This window comes from Aricia agestis, chromosome 15, assembly GCF_905147365.1.
Source record: "Aricia agestis chromosome 15, ilAriAges1.1, whole genome shotgun sequence".
Classification (NCBI taxonomy): Eukaryota; Metazoa; Arthropoda; class Insecta; order Lepidoptera; family Lycaenidae; genus Aricia; species Aricia agestis.
In genome coordinates, this window is record NC_056420.1 from 12,934,542 (window position 1) to 12,940,541 (window position 6,000).

Genomic DNA, 6,000 nt, shown 5'->3' on the forward strand with positions numbered 1-6,000 from the left:
CATAGGAACACAGCACAATCCTTGCTTTAATTCTTAATGAAAATAGTACTGAAATCGGTTAAGTTTTGGAGAAGGAATCAGCGGACAACGAATCGAAGATTTTCTATTCTTTTATTAGAACTTTTGTCGTGTTATCTCTATCGCGCTCTGCGGTGGGAGACTTGAGATTTTTTTTTTTATTAAATAAGGGGGCAAACGAGCAAACGGGTCACCTGATGGTAAGCAACTACCGTCGCCCATGGACACTCGCAACATCAGAAGAGCTGCAGGTGCGTTGCCGGCCTTTATTTTTATAGATTGGTGAGACAGCAATACATTTTTAAATACCTATTTTCAAATTCTCTCGCCCCTGGTGTATCCTCTTAATTTGCTCCGTTGCAGCAAAATTATTTTATTGCGCAAAAACCACGCATTTTTCCGGGATAAAAAGTATCATATTGTGTTATTTCCCTTGGTTCAAATTATCTCCATACCGAATTTCAACAAACTCGATTCAGCGGTTTGTTCGTGAAGAGGAGACTGACAAATAGGTGGACACACGTTAGTTTTTTAATATTAATATTACTAGTATGATGATATTTCAGAGATAATATTATTATATGTACCTATTCATATATACAGTGAGTAACAAACATAAGTGATAATACTTTAGGGTGTGTACGTGTTCCTTGTAGAGGGTCCACTGTGAAAGTAGCAGCGCTGAAAGACGAAAAAAATTTTTCACTTTTGAATGGGCAAGGGCCCGAGCGTCACGAGTTTCCCCGTACAAAATTCAAAAAAAAGTTTGGTCTTTCAGTGCTGCTACTTTCACAGTGAACTCTCTACAAGGAACACGTACACATCCTAAAGTATTATCACCTATTTTTGTTACATCCTGTATATATGGAACAAAACTACAGGTAGTTCACGGATCCCCAGAAACAAGATGCGTATTTGTCTATTACGAAATATCATAGAAATAAGTTTGTTATTGAATTTCCTTACCCTTTAGGCGGGGTCAATACAATTTATTTCACTTATAATATCATTTCGTCCGGGCTACCTTCAATGTCTGTAAACGTTCGCCAAATATAAAAACTATAACGCACCCAATTTCATCACAGCTATCATATATAGCATCGTCATCAGTTTAAACACTTCCATACTATTTTTTTCGTTATTTTGGCATCGAGTCGTATAAATATAAAACAATATACTCGCGTCGTTTTTCTGCGTGGTAATAATCATTAAGGCAGTTTTTTTTAATATTTTAAAAGTAACCAAGTACCTATCTTGACCGTCCAATGATAACACATCTACATATAAATAAAAATTACTATGTTAAAGCACAAATCAATAGGCATGATAGTTTTTCCGTAAAGTGTACCACAAAAGTGCTCAGGTTGTGGAATAAACTACCTATAGTAACCTACCTATAGTGCCGAAACATAAGTTATAAACTAATGTTATAAATACTAAAGTGTGTTTGTTTCATTTGTCTGTTTGCCTCTTCAATCTTTATTCATAAACCAATTCGTGTTAAAATTTAATGAAAAAAATGGTCCCAGTTGTGTTGTTCATTTCACTGGGATAGGTTGACTATAATTATTGTTTAAATACCGTATGTGCTTGTATATTTTTAATTAATACCATGTATTAAATAGTGGATACTTCGTTCGAAGATTTAATGAACTTAAATGCACAACGGATGCAAAGGTCTTATTTTTGTAGATGTATCGAAAAACTATTATCACTCTGTTAATTGGACTCCACAAAATTGCTTACGTAACTTCATGAAATATAAATGGTCTAGATCAGGGGTCACCAAATGGCGGACGGCGGTCCGCATCCGGACCGCCGACCCATTGTGTGCGGACCGAGCATGATCGAAGATGATCTTCGTTCGTCTAAGGACTTCAACATTTCAAGGATTTAATGTCAATATCTATAGCTTGCAACAATATTTCACTCCAAACTTCAGAGAGATAATTAGCTACAAAAAATGGTTACTTTTTTCATTGATATCTAAAAAATACCTTTGTAATTTCCGTTCCTTTGCTTAATATTTTTTTTTATTAGGTAAAAAAAACTGTTACTAATACAAGCACTAATTAGGAACCCCAGCACTACGGACATCCATTGAAGACGGATTTCGTTTAGTGGCAATTAATAATGTTCCACAAATTAACCCTCATCACCCTTTATTCTATCAGAGAAATTGATTCCTAGAGAGTTGGACCTACATAATTTGGCTGGATAATATCAAGCGAAGCCGACAGATCACGACTAATATTGACTTGATATAACCCAACCAAAACGTAGATCAAAATAGTCTTCATAGACATATGGTAGACTCACATATTTTGCTGGATAATGTCAAGCGAAGCCGACTGATCAGGATTAATATTGAATTGATATAACCCAACCAAAACGTGGATCAAAATAGTCTTCATAGATTGACTTACATAATTTGGCTGTCAAGCCAAGCCAGATCATGATTAATATTGACGAAACCCACCCGAGAAAAGCAGTTTCACGATCTCAATTACCCATCTAATCTATACTAATATTATAAGTGTGTCTGTTTGTCTATCTGTTACCTCTTCACGCCTAAACCACTGAACCTATTTCGCTGAAATTTGGCATGGAGATACTTTGAATCCCGAGAAAGGACATAGGATACTTTTTATTCCGGAAAAATGTACGGTCCCCGCGAGATAAACGTTTCTTGGCGCAACGGAGTTCCGGACATCATCTAGTTCATTATAGTTTTGATTTTATCAATGACTTTTTTGGTCTTCCTATTTCATGTGAGGGACAGCATGCTCTAAAAATGAGTCTGCTTAAAATAATATTCCTAGACGATGCGAACGGTGTAAGGTAACTTAATTTATTATTCATAGATATACGAGTGGGAACCTACTTAATATAAAATTACGAGCACATTTCAGTACATTTTTTATTAAAAAGTGTAGGAGCTTAAATGGTTATATGAAATGGCCCTAAAATATTTATAAGGCCAGTAATTCACTTATTCAACCTTTTTACTTCGAACGGACAAACTTTTAAAAACCTCTAAAAGTTAAAGCACTTTTAATTCATCCGTACAAACTTAATATTAAACTGACCTGCGTAAATTAAAACTTTTCTCGTACATAGCGTGTACTAGTTTATACTTTATTATATTATCACTGTCACTGCATCACACTTACACTTCACTTCACTCACTCGAAGTTCCCGCACTCAAGTGAAGCGTGCGTAGCGCTCTACGGATCTCGTAACACTGCTACGGAGTGCTAGGGGCTCCACGCGCAAGTCCGCGTCAAACTTAATTTGGTGAAGTTTCAGTTCCTATCAGCCTCTGCGACATTTTCAAGGTCGACTGATTTTGATTTCGTACGATTTATGAAACTATCTATATATTTATATACGTCTGTTAGCTCATTTATGTATGTATGATGACTGAAAGATACTTGACCGGAAATGTCAGTGTTTCTTACTTAGCCTTACTTAGCCTAACGCCTCCAATTCAATTTTTTAAATATCAATTTTCTTCGTTGAAAATTGATATTCAAGGTAATTTTTTCTTCTTTTTGTTTTTCTCGGTAAGCGCGTGGACGGAATAATCTAAGAATATTTGTTTCAAATTTGTTTAGAAATAAAACTATTCTTTTTTGTTCAATATTTGGCGAAAGTAAATATTTTGTAATGTGAACTTGGTAATAACAGTGGCGGACATGAAACTACAATTTTCCTTACATAGATTGTCCTGTACATAGTTTAACGTTGTTAGTGGCGGCCGAAAAGGAAGATCTTCCGACCGAGCGAGATAGCATGCTCGGTCAGGCCGAAGCCCATTGACGTCATTTCAGACGCTGTATATATCTTGCCGTTCTCCGAAACTTCGATAGCGCGATGCAGGAATGTTAGGCGAATTGTGGGTACCGCCACATCACTCCCCCCCGAAGACCTGTGGTATTCTTCGATGCGCTTGTGTTGTCAGGTGTGGGCCGAAGCTACGCGTGCAATGACCAGGAGAGGGACCCGTGCTCTGCTTGCTGATCGGTCGTTGTAGCCTATGGCTGCCCCGTTCAAGCCAGACGCGGGTTCGACCGGCGCGGACCTCCAACGCGGCTTATGGTCGAGGCGACCCGGTTATGCTTGATGTCTGCTGACGTGGTGCGGAGGGGCGGGGAGTGTTGATGATGATTGATATCCAGAAGGATGCGTGTTCTTGTCGGTGGTCACCAATTTAACGTTGTTAGTGGCGGCCGAAAAGGAAGATCTTCCGACCGAGCGAGATAGCATGCTCGGTCAGGCCGAAGCCCACTGACGTCATTTCAGACGCTGTATATATCTTGCCGTTCTCCGAAACTTCGATAGCGCGATGCAGGAATGTTAGGCGAATTGTGGGTACCGCCACAATAGTATACACATAAATATAGAGGTAGTAAACTATTTCCCATTGTCTTTGCCTTCCTAGTTACGTGGTTAAACGTAAACTATATTTCACGGCAGATTACGGCTAAGTTACGGCGCGAGATAATCGCGACATTGACCCACTTACCCCGTAATTATACGTGACGTCACATAATGAGACCTATCTGATAGTGAGTACCACGAAGGTATGACACTATGACTATGACAGATAGATTATGGAGCATCTGTCAAATAATTCTTGGATAGCTTATCCGGCACCTTATCAGGAAGTGGTGAAACAGGTCCTTAGAGTTCAGTTCCGAAAACAGCGGTGCATTCTAATGTATAGATTTATATGGATAAGCCGTATAGTCGCGCATCACTCGGTTTTCGAGGCCTGTCCATATAAATCTATACATTGGAACGCGCCGCCGCCGCTCCCGCCTCGCTGCCCGCTGATTTCGACACTGAAGCTTCAAACTATTGCTGATATTTACAATTTTTCCTCCTAATATAAACCTTCCTTGGACTTCCACATTTCAAGAGTAAAATTAACCAAATCGGTCCAACGATTCTTGAGTTTTAGTAAAATTAACAGAACTTCAAATTCATTTTTATTTATATAGATTGTCTAATATTATAGTAAAAATTAACGCCTTTGTGGCCTCGTGGCTTTGAGCGGCGCTCTTAACTCGGAAGTCATGGGTTTGATTCCCTCACTACAAAATGTTGTTTTCAAGTTTTGTTAGAGCACTGCAGGGTTGTCACATCTGTTTGTTATCTGACAAGAAAGATGACCCATCGTTGGTTGGGCTTGTCGAAAAGTCAAAATAAACTAGTCATTTTATTAATACTGGATTTTAAGTGGCATTATCCGCTGCACTAGACGTTTGTAATAAATAAAAATATTTATAGTATTACTACACTATCCAGAAAGATGAAAATATTTTGAGGTATACAGTGTACACTGTATAACCCCATTATTTTTAACAAAACGATTTGAACCAAATACGAAACGCCAGGATCACATTCGCATAAATCAAAACGATTTCTATTTTAAACGCGAACTTTGCTCGGGTTTTATTGAGATTTCATTGTCTGTATTAGCAAGTCTGCATATCCCTAAAGGCTTTTGCTCACACGAGGTGACTATTTGGTTGCCACTATAGAAGTCGCTTTACAGACGCATGGTGCATGCATGCAGCATGATGCCGTTATTAATTTGAAATCGGTGAACTAATGATATGGAAGCTGCTAGAATAGGTGTTTTAATTCTAACTAACCCCGTAATGGTATTATATGAATTGAGTTACGTGAAATCCCGCATATATTTTACTTTGTTTTTCTAAAAAAGGAGACATACGACAAAGGAAGAAGTAGAATATGATCTTTTTGTACATTTTTTCGATGGATATGAGATAATCGGTCATTCAAAAACAATAATTCATACGAAAATACTTATTGGTATTTTATTTTTTTGCACGTGTAATTTGGACAGTAATTTGGTGCTCCCTTATTAAAGATTCGTTTTTGAGCCTTACATTACACGTGTAATGTAACACTAAAGATTTGTCTTTAAGCATTACATTACAATACTCCTAT

The 6,000-nt window shown here is 37.8% G+C and overlaps 1 protein-coding gene across 1 annotated transcript in view; it reads right to left on the bottom strand.

Moving 5' to 3' along the window:
- Positions 1 to 3,249, bottom strand: part of LOC121734321 — a 112,464-nt gene extending 109,215 nt beyond the window's left edge. Inside the window, exon 1 of the mRNA XM_042124852.1 lies at positions 3,108 to 3,249. The gene's annotated coding sequence lies outside the window, so the exon portion shown is untranslated. The remainder of the gene's footprint in view (positions 1 to 3,107) is intronic.
- Between the last annotated feature and the right edge of the window lie 2,751 nt (positions 3,250 to 6,000).